This window comes from Durio zibethinus, chromosome 12, assembly GCF_047325235.1.
Source record: "Durio zibethinus cultivar Kanyao isolate XHJ-2024 chromosome 12, ASM4732523v1, whole genome shotgun sequence".
Lineage (NCBI taxonomy): Eukaryota > Viridiplantae > Streptophyta > Magnoliopsida > Malvales > Malvaceae > Durio > Durio zibethinus.
Genome location: NC_143173.1, coordinates 15729913 through 15747215, shown reverse-complemented (window position 1 = coordinate 15747215; position 17303 = coordinate 15729913). Strand labels below are relative to the sequence as shown.

The window sequence follows — 17303 nt, the reverse complement described above, 5'->3', positions numbered from 1 at the left end:
ACATTTGTTTTATTCACGGATCAGTTCAATTGATTATAAAAAAGGTGTTTTTTTTAAAACAAATTAGCCATACAACATAAGATTTGGATTGCAAAATATCCCAAGATTAGCCATATTCAAGTGCATCCTAGGAAACATTTCAATGGAGCAACTTTCACTGAACTGAAACTATGCATCAGAATTGTGGCAAAAAAAAAAAAAAATCAGAAAAGAGATCATAGTACTGAAACTGTTAAAAAATATAATTGTGCCAATTCCGTAATTTGCTTAATAATGTCATCAATTACTAGGAATCTAGACACAAAAATAAAATATAATTAGTTTATACAAAAGAAAATTCGTGCATGTCATCTTAAAATTACAAAACTTTTATATTCAAGTAGTGCTTTTCGCTTTTTTTTTTTTTTTTCAAAAGCAAAAGGCAAAATAACAAAATTATTAACCAAATATAACTTTAGTTGTTATCTTTTTGTTTGGTTGAACCATAAGGATTCTTTAAGTTTTTAGTGCATCCCTTTCCCAGTACTTCGTTCATAATTTTAAATTTTTTTTAACAAGTATTCTTAATTTCATCCAGCACATCTCCTTCCCAGTATTTCACTCATAACTTTATTTTTTTTTTCTATAACAAAGATTCTTAAATTTTATCTAGCACATCTTTTCTTCAGTACTTCACTCGTAACTTTAATTTTTTTTTTAATAACTTAAATTGTTAGTTGAATTTTTTTTTCTTATAATGGATGACATATCTTCATTTTAGTAAGGGCATTTTTTCCAAGCACATCTGTATTTTAGCGAAGACGATTATTTTAACGAAGACCAGACTCAATCAGCTTTAGTCAATTGGATGACTAATTCAGATAGGATTTGTCGCATGCTGAATAATTAGACATGGTGAAGGAGCTCACAGTGAAATTTGGCAGATCTTCAAACTAAATCTGTCTGACCAATCGGTTTCCGAAGCCAACATGACGTTTAGGAAGACTAATTGGTTTCCTACTTAGACAAGAAACTTTCTATTTTAATTATAGATTGACTTTTCTCTTAGATGAAACTCTCTTCTGACTTCCGTGATGTCACTTGAATGGGATTGATCAATTTTCTTTTGCTGTTCTTTAATATTTGTTAGTTAGTTTTTCTTTTCTTTTCTTTTTCTCTTTAATTTGGTCAGAATTTGAAATCATTTTTATGACTTGAAGTCTTGAATACCACGTAGAATTAGATTTATTTATACGAAAAGCTTGTTGACTAATAATTAGTTCTGTCTTCCCTTCCCAAATATTCTTGTTTTTTCTAAACCTTTTTTTTAAGTAATTCCAGCTAGTAATGGAGAAATCTCACTTGAATAACAAATGTATTATTCAGATTAAATTTCTGCTTTGCATTCTTGTTCTGACAATCTTCCAATTGATGTCCTTCAATCTTGCCTTGGCCTTGGGGAACGAAACCGACTGACTAGCTTTACTTGCCTTGAAGGATCAGCTTGTTGATGGTTCTTCTCCTGGAGCTCTAATTTCATGGAATGCTTCTCTCCACTTCTGTGAGTGGCAAGGTGTTCGATGTGGTAATCAGTTTGAAACTGAATAGCATGAAATTAGGTGGCTCCATATCTCCTTCAACCGCAAATTTGAGTTTCCTTCGAGAGGCTAATCTATCTAATAACAGCCTGCAAGTGTCACGGGCTTCGACCTTAGACTCAGAATCTGTATGGCCTTAGGCTTGGAATCTCCTCTTTTATGCCTAAGTCAGCTTAAAACACAAGCGTGCGGGCACTAGAACAATAGGAAGGACTGATTACGCAAGTTAAAGAGAAACAGGATAACAAGGCAGAATGTTGGAATATGCTGTGTATTCACTGAAACAGAAGTGTTTGATGGTGTACAAATGAGGGTGGAGCAGCCCTTTGTTTATAGTTGAGGCTCCAGCTACACTTAATGGCAATATCCCTAGAATAAAAGCTAAAATCATGGGATTACACAGATTACAATCAATCAGGATTCTAACTCTTGATTTCTAGGGTCAACCAAATCTGCCAAGAGGCTCATGCTGATCCTACAAGCTTCCAAAATGTTCACTTGCGTATCTAGCACCTTGGGCCCTTCTGGATGTGGTGCGGGCAGCCTGAATGCCAGGCCTTGGCCTCACAGGTTGGCCTGTAAGCTGGGCAGGCGTTCTGGCCTCGTCTCCTAGGCCTTGTGCACCAATACCCACCAGCGCGCCTGGTCTGTGGGCCTCAACTTCTGGCTCGCTTGCTGGTGCACTTGATGTGCCTGGCGTACCCGTCTAGGGCGTGACATTCTCTCCCACCTGATTGTACAACGCCTTCATTGCATCTTCTGCATGGTACTGCCTGATCTGGTCCCCAAATTGCCATAAGTCCTCTGCTGGTTCCCAGCTCATCTCATTGTCTGAAAATCCCTTCCAGCGCACCAAGTACTCTTGTCTTGGTTGATAGTTCTTTCGTCTCACCTTCCGGTCAGCTATGATGCTGTGGACCTCTTTTTCATATGAGGCCCTTGCTCCCAATGGTGCACGCTTTGACTCTGCCCGTTCTGGATCTCCCTCATCCTCATAGAATGAATTGAGCATGCTCACATGGAACACCAGGTGTACCTTCGACTTGGGTGGCATATCCAGCTTGTAGACAACCTTGCCTACCCTCTTAACTACTTGAAAAGGTCCGTCATACCTCTGGACTAGGCCTTTGTGCAGCCCCTTGTGGCGCACAATGGGATGCAGCTTCACCAACACCAAGTCTCCAACCTGGAACTGCACATCCCGCCTATTCTGGTCTACCCACTTCTTCGACCTCTTTGCCGCCTTGTGTAGATAGACTCTGGCCAAGTCAGTTTGCTCTTGCCATGCCTTGGCAAACTTGTATGCTGCTGGATTCGGCCCTGTATAACCTGCAGCAATTGAACTGGGTGTTAGTGGTTGTTGCCTTATCACAACCTCAAATGGGCTTTGGTTCGTTGCTTCACTTTTTTGCAAGTTGTAGGAAAACTACGCAACATCTAGCAGCTTTGGCCAGTCCCGTTGTGTGGCACTCACATAGTGCCTGAGGTAGACCTCTAATAGTCCATTCACATGTTCTGTCTGTCCATCGGTCTGCGGATGCATGCTGGTGGAAAAGTTCAAGTTTGACCCCAACAGCTTGAACAACTCAGTCCAAAACCTGCTCGTGAAACACCCATCCCGATCACTAACAATGGTCCTCGGCACTCCCCAGTACCTAACCATGTTCTTCAGGAACAATTGAGCTGCCTCCTCGGTTGGGCACTCCTTGATTGCTGGAATGAAAATTTCGTACTTGGAAAACCTATCCACCACTACCATGATGCTTCCAAACCCCTCTGTCTTGGGTAAACCGACTATAAAGTCCAGAGAAACACTCTCTCATGGTCGCTCTGGCACTGGCAATGGCTCCAAGAGACCGCCTGGTTTCTTGAGCTCCACCTTGTCCTGTTGGCACACAAGATAAGTCTTCACATAGGCCTCCACATTGTCCCTTATGTGCGGCCAGTAGTATCGATCCTTGATCAGCGCCAAGGTACGGCTCACTCCGGGGTGTCCAGCCCACCTTGAATCATGACATTCTTGTAAAACTTCTTTGCGGAGCTTCTCGTGCTGCGACATAAATAGTTTACCGCCCCTGGTGTACAACAAACCATCCTGCATCTAAAACCGCCTAGTCTTACCTTGCTGGGCGTACTCCATAAGAGCCTTGGCTGTAGGATCATGCGCAAGTCCCTCCTTGATGCGCGGTACCAGTGACCGCTCTAGTTGGCTAATGGCAGCAAGGTTAACCTTCCTGCTCAGGGTGTCTGCCGCTAGGTTCACCCGCCCCGGCTTGTACTCTATATGAAAATCAAATTTCATAAGAAAATCTTGCCATCTCGCCTGCTTGGGAGATAGCTTCTTCTACGTCTGGAAGTAGCTAGTCGCCACATTGTCCATTATAACCACGAACTTCAACCCCAACAAGTAATTACGCTAAGTGTGCAAGCAATGCACCACTGCTATCATCTCTTTCTCTTGGATCGTGTACTTACGTTCAGTCTTGTTCAGCTTTCTGCTCTCGAACGCGACTGGATGTCCCTCCTGCATCAACATGCCTTCTATGACAAAGTCTGATGCATCCGTATGCACCTTATACAACTTAGCATGGTCTGGCAAGGCCAAGACTGGCTCTTCGGTCACAGCCTACTTCAACCTATCAAAGGCTTCCTGGCACCCTGCGCTCTACTCTCATGCTCTCCCTTTCTTGAGCAAGTCAGTCAATGGCATGGCTATTACTGAGTGAGCTTTGATGAAGCACCTATAGTAGTTAACCAGCCCAAGGAATGATCTCAACTCAGTGACCTTGGTTGACGGTTGCCACTTCAGGATGGCATGCACCTTGCCTTCATCCATGCGTATCCTGCCACCTCCCACTATGTGGCCAAGGAACGGGATCTCCTGTTAGGCGAATGAGCACTTCTCCCTCTTGACAAACAGCTTGTGTGCCTGCAACACCTCGAACACCTATCTTAAGTGGTCTATATGGTCTCTTAAAGTCTGACTATAGATCACAATGTCATCCAAATAAACCACAACAAATCGATCAAGGAATGATTGAAGTACTTTGTTCATAAGGGTGCAGAATGTTGCTGGGGTGTTCGTGAGTCCGAAAGGCATCACCAAGAACTCATACGAACCATACCGAGTGACACATGCTATCTTTGGCTCATCTCCCTTCGTAATCCTGACTTGATAGTAGCCTGACCTCAAATCCAGCTTAGTGAACCACCTTGCACTCCCAAGTTGGTCAAACAAGTCCGTAATGAATGAGATGGGGTACTTGTTCTTGATGGTCAGCTTGTTCAAAGCCCGATAGTCTACGCACAGTCACAACGACCTATCATGTTTGTGCTGGAATAGAACTGGTGCACCATATGGTGCCTTCGATGGCCTGATGAAGCCAGCATCAACTAACTCTTTGAGCTGTTGCCTTAACTCTTCCAACTCTGGTGAGGACATTCGGTAAGGGGCTTTAGCTGGTGGCTTGGCCTCGAACACCAGCTCGATCTTGTGGTCCACCTCCCTCTTAGGTGGTAGCTTGCTAGGCAACTTTATGGGCATCACATCGCTAAAGGTCTTTAGCACCTTTAGCACCTCCAAGGGTGACTCGGTCTCCTTCTCCCTTGGCTCATCATATTTCAGGGCTACCAAGAAGGTGTCTTCTTCCCTGCTTACCGTCTTGGCAAATTAGATGGCTGACACCACCTGTGACCCAACTCCAAACCCTCTCTTCAATGGCACTAGGCATTGGTACTGTGCATCCAGGATGCAAATAAAATCGATAAAAGGCACAAGGAGGGCGTTAATCCGAACAAGGAAATCCAACCCAATCACAAACTCATAGTCATAAAGGGGTATTACCTCTATGGTCTCCTTGCTTTTCCAGTCTCCAAGCTGCAACTCCACTCCCCGTACTACTCTAATGGCTAGAACTTCCTTGGAGTTCACCATTTTAATGGTACCAATCCTTTTCTGCACCTTTAGTCTGAGCTTTCGGGCTCCATCACCTGAAATAAAAAGATGTGAGACACCTGTGTCTACCGGTGTGCTCACCTTCTGACCCGCAACCATCAGATCCGTAAACATCAAGCCCTTTGGCTTGCGGCTCCCTTTACTCTAGACAGCATTGAACACCAACGACCCAAGCTTTGCTGGCCCTGACTCTGGTTCCTCATCAGACTCCTTGTCTACAACAGCCAGCTTGCCCTTCTGCAGGCAATTGAGTGCTATGTGGCTCCTTCCACATAGGTAGCATGCTAATGGTTCTCGATCCCCTTTTGCTTTCCACTTGCTTGCTGGTGGCTTCCTCTCGCCATCCTTGATTGAACGGTCTCGATCTCTATCCTTGGACTCTCGGTCATTGTCCTTCCCTTTGGACTATTTTTTCTGGTCCCTATCGTCCCTGCCCTTACCCTTGGGCTTGGTAGACTCGAACTTGTTCAGAGGCTTGAACTCTATCAAGGACTCAGTAGTAGTTATGGCTTTAGCCAAGTCATGAACTCCCCTCCGTTGTAGCTCATGCTTCACCCATGGCTTCAACCCATCCATGAAAGCAAATAAGGTGTCCTTCTCGCCTAGATCCGAGATCTGTAGCATCAGTTCAGAGAATTTCTAGACATACTTCCTTATGTCCCCTTGCTGGCTCAGCCTGCGCAACTTTGCCCGTGCCTCATCATCGGTATACTCCGGGTAAAATTGCTCTATGAACTCCTTTTGTAACTCTGTCCAGGTTCAAATCTTGGCGCTCCCACGCCTGACACATCACACCTACGCCTCCACCACAATAAGGCTACATCAGTGAGATACATAGCAGCGGTGCTTACCTTTATCGCCTCGTCTTGCATGCCCATGGCCTGGAAGTACTGCTCAATACCCCAAAGGTAGTTGTCTACTTCCTTGGCCGCCCTAGTCCCCTTGAACTCCTTAGGCTTGGGGACATCCAACCTGGATTTGGACACTCCAGCAAACATGCCATTCCTAATGGCAGTCTTGCAAGAAATGAGCTCACTGGCAATCTCCTCCATCCGCTGGCGCATGGCCTCCATGCCATTGAGCAAGGTCAGCACTTCAACCTCCAAGGCCTTATTCCTTTGAGTGATCACGTCTATGTCTTTGTTGAGAGTAGCTTGCAGCTCACCTTGGATCTCCTCCCCCATGGAGTCTAGAGATGCAATGTGAGTCTCTACCTCCTCAAGCTTCTCCCCCATGTCGCCCATGGTCACCTCCACCTTGGCCAGCCTACCGTCCATGGTAGACCATATATCTCTTGAACTGGCTTTCCTACCTCTTCCACGCCCCTACTCCTAGGCCTCTGGTTGTTGGTTAGCAATGTCGCTTTGGGATGCCATCTCCTCAATCACGATCTAACCTGCACAACACAAACACGTAGAACCGAACTTGCTTTGATACCAACTGTCACGGGCTCCGACCTTAGACTCAGAATCCGTACAGCCTTAGGCTTGGAATCTCCTCCTTTATGCCTAAGTCAGCCTAAAACACAAGCGTGCGGGCACTAGAACAATGGGAATGGCTGATTACGCAAGTTAAAGAGAAACAGGATAACAAGACAGAATGTTGGAATATGCTGTGTATTCACTAAAACAGAAGTGTTTGATGGTGTACAAATGAGGGTGGAGCAGCCCTCTATTTATAGTTGAGGCTCCAGCTACACTTAATGGCAATATCCCTAGAATAAAAGCTAAAATCATGGGATTACACATATTACAATCAATCAGGCTTCTAACTCCTGATTTCTAGGGTCAACCAAATCTACCAAGAGGCTCCTGCTGATCCTGCAAGCTTTCAGAATGTTCACTTGCGTATCTAGCACCTTGGGCCCTTCTGGATGTGGTGCGGGCAGCCTGAATGCCAGGCCTTGGTCTCATGGGATGGCCTGCAAGCTAGGCGGGCGTTTTGGCCTCGTCTCCTAGGCCTTGCGCGCAAATACTGGCCAGCGCGCCTGGTCTGCGGGCCTCAACCACTGGCTTGCCTGCTGGTGCGCTTGATGTGCCTGGCGCACCTGCCCAGGGCTTGACACAAGGACATACCCCCAGGGAATTTGGGCAGTTGAGGCTGCTTCGTTTTCTAAATCTAAGTTACAATAATCTCCAAGGTAACACCGCTATGGAGCTCAGCAATTGCTCAAACCTCAAATTGATTAATTTAAATCACAATAGCCTCTCTGGAAAAATTCCATTCAGCTTTGGTGATGATAATATGAAGAATCTCACCAGACTCTCTCTTGCAGACAATAATTTGATTGAGGGTATTCCTTCTTCCTTGGGAAACCTTTCTTCATTGGATTATCTGCAACTTGCAGGAAAATCATTGGAGGGAGCTATACCCAATGCTTTAGGGAGAATATCAAACTTGAAAGTACTTGTCATTGGTCAAAATAACCTATCTGTTACCATTCCTTCTTCAATTTACAATCTTTCCTCCATGACATATACTGACATGGGTACAAATAAATTATCTGGGGGCCTTGCACCTGAAATAGGTTTTGCTTTTCCAAAGCTTGAAATACTGTATATTAGAGATAACCAATTCACTGGAACAATTCCAAGATCAGTAACTAATATCTCTGGCTTGCAACAGTTTGACATCCAAACAAATGGTTTCAGTGGATCAGTTCCTGACAATTTGAGAAACCTTCAGAATCTTGAACTGTTTACCATTGACTATAACCACCTTGATATGGAAATGCAGGAGACCTGGATTTTCTTTCTTCTTTAATTAACTGCAGTCAGTTGACACTTTTAGCCATCCATGAGAATAGATTAGGTTGGGTGTTACCAGATTCTGTAGCTAATTTATCAATCCAGCTTGATCTTCTTTATATGGGAGGGAATCGGATTTCTGGAACTATTCCTGAAGGAATTGGCAATCTTGTCAAGCTGACACGGTTATATAAAGGGATAAATTTGTTTACAGGCAACATTCCTACTTCCATTGGAAAGCTTCAAAATCTTGGACGATTTGACCTCTCTGTGAATTGCTTTTCTGGTAAAATCCCATCCTGCATTGGTAATTTCTCTCAATTGTCTTATCTTTATTTAAATGACAACAATTTTGAGGGAAGTATTCCATTGACACTCTGGAAATGCAAGCGTATGCAGATAATGGATCTTTCCCAAAATAAGCTTCGTGGTAGCACACCAGATCAGTTGATTGCTGGTTTTGAAAGTTTGATTACTCTGAATATGTCTCAACTCTTTCACTGGTGTCTTTCCAGCAGATATTGGTAACTCGAAGAATCTTGTAGAATTACGAGTTGATAACAATAATTTCACAGGTGAAATTCCTGAGAGACTTGGTGAGATTTCTGCATCAAGAATCTTGCACATGCAGGGAAACGACTTTCAAGGTAGCATTCCTCTATCTTTTGGCTTTCTAAGAGGTCTTGAAAACTTGGATCTCTCTTGTAACAATTTGTCTGGCACAAAACCAGTTGATCTTCAAAACCTTCCATTTTTAGTGAGTTTAAACCTTTCTTTCAACCAATTAGAGGGTGAAGTTCCACAAAAAGGAGTTTTCAATAATACAAGTGAATTTTCCATTGTTGGAAACAAAGAGTTTTGTGGGGGGAATTCCTGAAATAAAACTTCCAAGATGCATCAATCAGGAAGAAGGGAAAAAGGGAAAAGTTTTGTCAACCAAAGTCATTTTTATTTTCATCCTTGGCATTCCACTTGCCTCAATTCTGGTTGTACTTCTTGTTTTCCTTTGTTGGAGAAAATGCTTTGGAAGGGAAAAATCCCTGTGCCTTTGCCGCCTGTTGGCTACTTGCGAGTATCATACAAGGAACTTCTTCAAGCCACTAATGGTTTCACATCCTCCAACTGCATTGGTAGTGGCAGTTTTGGCACTGTATGTAAAGGAATTCTTCACCAACACAAAAACGCCATTACAGTGAAAGTATTGAACCTTCAAAACCTGGGGGCTGTAAAGAGTTTCAAGGAGGAATGCGAGGCTTTAAGAAAAATTCGACATCGGAATCTTGTCAAGTTGATAACTTCTTGCTCAAGCATTGACTACCAAGACAGTGATTTCAAAGCTCTGGTTTAGAATTTATTCCTAATGGAAGTTTAGATAGCTGGCTGCATGATCAGCAATATGATCAGTCACGCCATTTGAGCTTTGGTCAAATGTTGGACATAGCTATAGATGTGGCCAATGCGTTGGATTACCTTCACCACAATTGTGGAACGGTGATTGTTCATCGCGATCTAAAGCCGACCAATGTTCTTATAGATGATGACATGGTTGCACATGTCGGTGATTTTGGGATGGCTAAGCTCCTTTCTAGTGCTGCAAGTAATAATCTGGGTTGCGAGCAAGCAACTTCCTCAGTCATCAAAGGAACAATTGGTTAGCTCGCTCCAGGTAAATTTCAAATCTTCTAATCATATTTTGTTAACCAAATACATTTTATTTTGTAAATGCGTTTAATATGTACTTTATTTTAAATCATTTGGCTTCTAATTTTTTAGAACATTCTACAACTAAAAATAGTTCTAAGTTATAATTATTTGTAACAAACCGTTAACAAATCGTTGCAGAATATGGCATCGGAGGTCCGACCTCTCCCGAAGGCGATTTTACAGCAATGGAATTCTCCTGTTGGAGATGATCACTGGAAAGAGGCCAACATATGACTTGTTTCATGATGGCTTAAGCCTTCATAGTTTCTGTAAGATAGCAGTGCCAGAAGAATTGGAGGAGATTCTAGATGTTCGATTGCTTCAACAAATTAATGAGAAGAACATAGACGGTAATGAAATATGGAAGTGTTTGGTTTCTTTCGTTCAAGTCGGTGTTGCGTGCTCTATAGAAGTTCCTGTTGAGAGAATGAAGATTGAAGATGCTATAACGGAGCTGCATGCAATTAAGGCAAGATTGCATGCACGGAAACAAGTTGTTCCATGAAAAGGGATAAAAGATATATAGGCAGCACCAAACGGTGAAGATTAAGATATGATTGAATTTATGGAGTTATGTATTAAATTTATCTTTCATTTTTGAAAGTTCGTAATTTTATAAATGTAAAAGTATGTGTGCATAAGTCACAGGCTTGGGTCTTAGGCCAAGACAAGTGCCTTTGCCTTTAGAGTGTTCGTGCGAGCCGTGATACATGCACAGACTTAGAAAAATAATTGTCAGATCTTATAATTTGGTTGAATAATATAATCGCTTTAGAAATTAGAACAAAAAATTTATTTAGATTTCGCATGTGTTTAAACATCTATTCGTACTAAGGTAATTTTTTTCCAAGCATCGTAGTTGGTTATGTATATATCTTTGAATATCGCAATTGAAGTTTTAAAGAAAAGGCAAAAAAAAATGAAAAAATGAAAAAAAAAAAGAGAAAAAGAAAAGTAAAGAAAAAAAGAATTCTTTTGCTTAAATACTTACTCCGATATTGCTTCATTTTGGCGATCAGAAAATGCTAACTCGCGCCTCGACTTTGAAAGGATTTGCGCGCTAATCCAAACTTGATCCAACTCGTACTGTAGGTCTTTTTTTTTTGTTTGTTTTTTTTACTTATTTTCCCTTTTTATTATTATTTTGCTATTTTATTTTTTATTATTTTTTTTCTTTTCTTTTTTTCTTAATTTTGTTTCTTCAGTTTTAATTTTGATTTAATAATGAGAAAAAAGAAAAAGAAAAAGAAAATTTTGATAAAAATTTTTATGTTGTGATTGTTTTGTATATTTATTTTGAAATTACTTTGTATATAATATTTTTAAATAAGTAAAATGGGATGTAAATAAATTGGGTTTCTTTCATAAAATATTGAATAAATTTGAAGACAGTCTTTTTAACAAAACAACATGTTTTTTTTAATACTTCTGAAGTGAGAAACTTTTTTTTTTTTGTGAAAGCTTAAAGAATTTTAAATTTTTTTTTAAAACTATTTTAATTAAAATTTAGACAAAATATTATAAGACTAATTTAATAAAAAATTTGGATGTTGTAGGAGTGTTAAAACTTTCTTTATACATAACCAAATCCTGAACCTACATCTAAAGATATAAACTAGAACATATTCTTTTTTAGGGATCTTCAGTTAAATTTAGGATAATTTTATAAATGATAGATTTACAAAGGTGTTTGATCACACCTAAATATATATATAAAGGTCACAATGTTATATTTTTTGTGTCTAATTATCAAGTTTTTAGACTTAAATATTATGACAGTTTGATGATTATACTATGAACATTAAAGAATCAAGCTAGTTATTAGTCATATATTATTTTAAGCCTTATTTTAATGGTTTTTATGTATTATGTGATTACTTTTTTTTTTTATGTGTAATAATTTATTTGTATAACATTTAATTGAGGCATGGGAGATTTGGATTTGTTAATATAAAATATCAAAGAGTTTTTTGTTCATTCACACACATTGTACATGCACTTTCATATATAAACTGTAAACCTGAACTTTGTCCTTTATTTGCCTCTGGTCTTGCTGATCACACCGAACACCTTGCCACTCACAAAAGTGGAGAGGCATTCCATGAAATAATTAGAAGTCTAGTAGAAGCATCAACAAGTTGATCCTTTAAAGCAAGTAAAGTTGGTTTGTTGATTTCGTTCCCTAAGGCCAATGCAAGTTTGAAGGACATTAATTGGAAGGTTATCAATGTTAGAAAAAATAAATAAAAAAAGATAAATAATAGAAAAGAATTTTGACTTTAAGGTGTGAAGAACACTTTCTTAAAGGCAATTATGCTTTTAAGATAGCCTCAAACTATCCAATCAAAAGTAGTGAAAATAGTTATATTAAAAGATTTATTTATAATGAAAGAATAGACATAAACTTCTATTTAGATTGTAGACACCCAATTTGGTCCAAGCCCGGATCAATTGGGCCTGGTCCAAATGGGTAGGCCCATTTTTTTTAATTTATTATTATTATTATTATTATTATTTATTGATTAGATTAGAATTGTTTATTACTTTTTATTTTATTTTATTTTTGTTTATTTTTATTTTTTTAAATAAAATTCAAAAAAAATATTTTTAAGAAAAAGTTGAAAGTATCAATTTTCTTTGAAAATAAGTTTTTCTAAAAAATATTTTTGAGAAAAAGTTGAAAGTATCAATTTTCTTTGACAATAAGTTTTTCTAAAAAATATTTTCGATGAGAAGTTGAAAGTATCAATTTTCTTTAAAAATAATTTTCTAAAAAAGGTTTTTTTTTTAGGAAAAGTTGGAAGTATCAATTTTCCTCGAAATTAAAGTTTCAAAAAAATATTTTGGAGAAAAGTTGAAAGTATCAATTTTCCTTGAAAATAAGTTTTTTCTAAAAAATATTTTCGATGAGAAGTTGAAAGTATCAATTTTTCTCAAAATTAAAGTTTCAGAAAAACATTTTGGGAAAAAGTTGAAAGTATCAATTTTCCTTGAAAATAACTTTTTCTAAAAAGTATTTTCGAGGAAAAGTTAAAAGTATCAATTTTCTTTGAAAATAATTTTCTAAAATAGGGTTTTTTTTTTAGGAAAAGTTGAAAGTATCAATTTTTCTCGAAATTAAAGTTTCAGAAAAACATTTTGGGGAAAAGTTGAAAGTATCAATTTTCCTTGTACAAAAGTAACGAATTTTTGAAGAGAAAAGGATTTAAATCTAAAATTGAATCATTTTTTTATTTTATTTCTTTTCCTTTTTATTTTCTTGAATTTTCTTTAATGTTAAATAATCTGACAATAGAGCCTCTGCAAGTGAAACAGTAGTCTCCTTGCATACTCTTGAGGTGAGGGAATTTTTTCAATTTTCTGCTAAAAGTATTAGAGTCAATTGAGAATAATTTCTAATAATTAATTACTTGGTAAATTTTTAAGACTTATTGGATAACACAAAATTAAGCTGGTACCATCTTTCGATGGGCATTGCGAGGGTGTTATAACCTTCTTCACACGTAACTGTACTTTTGAATCCTATTCTGGTTAGTACACCTGAACTTATTCTTTTAGAGACCCTTAAGCTTAGGTGTTCCTCGAAAGGATAGTTTTTTTAGGTGGTCAATCGTACCTAGATAAAAAAGATTGGTGGTGACTCATTTTTAAGTTAATGTCTAGCAATGGATCCCTAGATCTAGACGTTATGATAGTTTGGCGACTCTACTGGGGAAATCTAAGTCAGGCCAGCAAATAAATTTGTGTTATCCAAAAGCCTAATAAAATTGAACCTTTTGTATTGATTTTTTTATTCATTCATGTTTATTTACTTTATTAATTATGTCATTCATATGTATATGCATAACATGAGCTCTATACCTGAGCTCCGTCCCTTTATGAGGGAGTAAAGTACCTATTGCTTTCGTGAGGTTTAATGCCTCCGTAGTGGCTAGCGATATACTCCTACTCAAATTGAACCTTTTTCGCTTGTAACCTGTAATGGGTGAGGATTTGGGTGCCTTACTAGTCTGTGATGGACAATGATGTAAGGAGCAATTTGGGAACCTTTAGACTTTAACCTCAAACCGCATATAGTGAACCTTAAAAATGCCTAACCTATAGATAGAGCCATCATTCTTCCCTTTTAGAATTAACCAAAAGCATAGGGTTCATTCTTTTTATTCTGTGTGATGTTTTAATTTACTTAGTTATTTATTCCTTTTTTTCTGGGCATACTAACCTTTTCTCTCATTCTTTTGCATTGGTTCATGCTCATATCATAAAGTTACATAAAGAACATTTGCTTGAAAGACAGTATTCAATAAAATATTTCATGAATTTCACAGAACGACTGGTTTGTTCTTCATCTGTATTAGCACCTTGTGAGTCACCCAATGAAGTAAGAGTCCAGTCAGAAAAGATTCAACTGAAGATGAGGGATTGTTTACCAATCGGATATGATTCTACCTTGTCTTAAGAAACATCTATCCTTCTCAAACAAAATAATCTAGAGGATTTGGTTGACATATGGAAGAAGATGAGTCTGTCAAGACAAGAGCAGTTTTGCCAAAGACACGGGCATATAGCACACCTTCTTGCAGTAGTTATCAACGATCAACTAATCAGAGCTGCAGCGTAATTCTGGGATCTTGCATACAAGTGTTTCATCTTCAATGAAGTTGATATAACACCAACCATAAAAAAATATTTGATTTTATTGGATTTGCACCTCAAGGCTCCTGATAAGATATATGTCAAAAAACATAAGTCAGAATTTCGTAAGGGTTTGGCTCAACTCATGGGGATAGACAAAGAAGTTATGGATTCTCATACAAAGAAGAAACAAAAACAGGTTTGCCTACCTTGGTCCCATTTTTGGGTTTATGAGAAGTAACAAATTATGCACCACTCCTAGTGAGACGGCAGTTTAGGGCAGAACAGTTCATCCCTATGATGCATGGGCTTCATCAGTTAGATTTCTCTTACAATGAGCCAAAAGTATTTCAAAGGATGAATGATATGATTAAAGCATGGAAAAATCTTTGAAGAGTGAGTCATGAACCGTTTACTGATAAAGTCACTCTAGGGTATTTGCTTTAGAGAGCAAAGCGAAGACAAGAAATGGTATTCATTTATGAAAGCTTTCAACTGCCAATAGGAGGAAAGCTTAAAAAGATACGATCAGAATTAGAGCTTGTGACAAAAGAGTTTGAGTCTGAAAATGATAAGTTAAAGCAAGAAATCTATAAGCTTTGAAAAGAAAAAGACCAGTGGAAAGATAGAGCTGAAAGTCATGAAGCCAGAGTTTCCAAGATTGCTAAAGAACGTGATATAGCTATTGAAGACTTAGCAGAGCTACACCAAGAATATAAAAGGTTATGTGTGAGAGAAAGGGCCAAAGAGATAACCATTGTTGAGCTGACTGAAGAGAATACAAGATTGAAGCAAGAGTATGCTGAATTGGAAGAAAAAAGTACCCAAGTACAGACAGAGAATAACATATTGAATAGCTATCTAAGCAGGCTGAGATAAAAGTTGAATAAACAAGAAGACCATATTGCTGCATTGGTTAGAGAGCATAGAGAGTTATCATACCAAGTCTGGTGTGGTAAAAAAGAGAACTTAAGAAGACAGAAATACATTGAGCACCTAACGACCCAAATTTGTAAAGGGGCATGCAAGGTAAGAGAGATAGTGGAAGAAGTAGAGGCATTAAAACAAGTGGTGACCCTAGTAGGAGAGCATGGGCAGCATCTATTAAACTTCATCGAAGAAGCCAACGCCCAGTATGAACAGATCAAGCAATTTTATGATTATAATTCTAGGATGATAAACTCAATGTAAATAAAAGTTTTTTTGGAATAAATGAAATCTTTTAGTTAAATACCGTCTTAAGGTAAATGTTTTTTGCATACATGCATTTTCATTCATTGCATTCTCACTCGTTACACTTAACAAAGTAACCATGAGATAGTCATATAAATTTGCTAATTCTAAGATATGATATTCCAGTTTCAAGGATAGCTCCATCTAGCGAGAACCCTGTCTATCGATATAACACATGAGCCAGAGCCAGACAAATGGAGCAAAAAAATTCTCATAGATTTGAAAAGTTAGAGAAAGCATAGGAGAAGATTGAGAATGAGTTGAGCAAGATTCTAGATGTTCACAATAAGCTAAACAATGGAAAAGGAATAGAAGAAAACACAAGCCAACAAGGCCTCCCATCACAAGAAGTGGCCGACCCTTTGTATCCTCCAGGTTTTGGTCCACCTCAATCCCAGTTTACACAAGAAGTTCCACCACAACACTTCGCATATCCTACATATTCTAGAATTCCATCAGCCTTTAATCCAAGGCATTACCATAGCTATGTAAATCTTGTCTTTACTAAAAAGGCAGTACAACCGATTTCAGATTTAGATGACTTGAAAAATAAAGAGAAAGAAAAAGTAAAAGTGACGAAGTCTCAGGAAGATCCAAAGATTAGTATGCTTGAACAAAGATTACGAGCTATAAAAGGGATTAGATTTTATGGTTTTATTGATGCTGCTGGGCTGTGCTTAGTCCCAGATGTAATCATTCTGCCAAAGTTTAAAGTATCAAAATTTAAGAAATATGATGGTACGAAGTGCCCAAAAACTCATATCACCATGTATTGCCGAAAGATGGCAGCCTATGCCCATAATGAAAAATTATTAATGCATGTTTTTCAAGATAGCCTTATAGGCTCTGCTGTTAGGTGGTATGTCTAGCTAGATAGAACCTGCATTCATTCTTGGAGCGATATGGCTCATGACTTTATCAGCCAATATCGACATATTATCAATTTGACTCCCGATCGTTTATCTTTACAGAATCTAGAGAAAAAGGTAAATGAGTCTTTTAAAGAATACGCCCAAAGATGAAGGGATGTAGCTTTTCAGGTACAACCTCTTCTGACTAAGAAAAAGACTACAGTGCTATTTGTTAGCACTTTGAAACCTCTCTATTATGAGAAGATGATAGGGAATGCAATAAAAAATTTTGCTAACATGATAATTTCAGGAGAAATTATAGAGAGTGCCATCAAGAATGACAAGTTGGAAGGAGGTGAAGCATCCAACAAAAGAGTCTCAAAGAAAAAAGAGACTGAAGCTCAAGCTGTGAGCTTTGATAGACAGCAATTTGGGGGTTATCAACCCTACTCACCACAAGAATACCTTTCATATTACCCTGCTGTAAATAACACTTCCCCTTACCCATATCAACCATTTGTACATCATCTTATCTCTAAACATATCAACCTCCTATTAGGCCTTAGAATACCACATATAGTCTTAACATTTAGCCTACCCC

General features: G+C 38.6%; 1 pseudogene; it reads left to right on the top strand.

Annotated features, from left to right (window-relative positions):
• The first annotated feature begins 1326 nt into the window (after positions 1-1326).
• On the top strand, positions 1327-16911 carry LOC149515765 (uncharacterized; annotated as a pseudogene).
• The last annotated feature ends 392 nt before the right edge of the window (positions 16912-17303 follow it).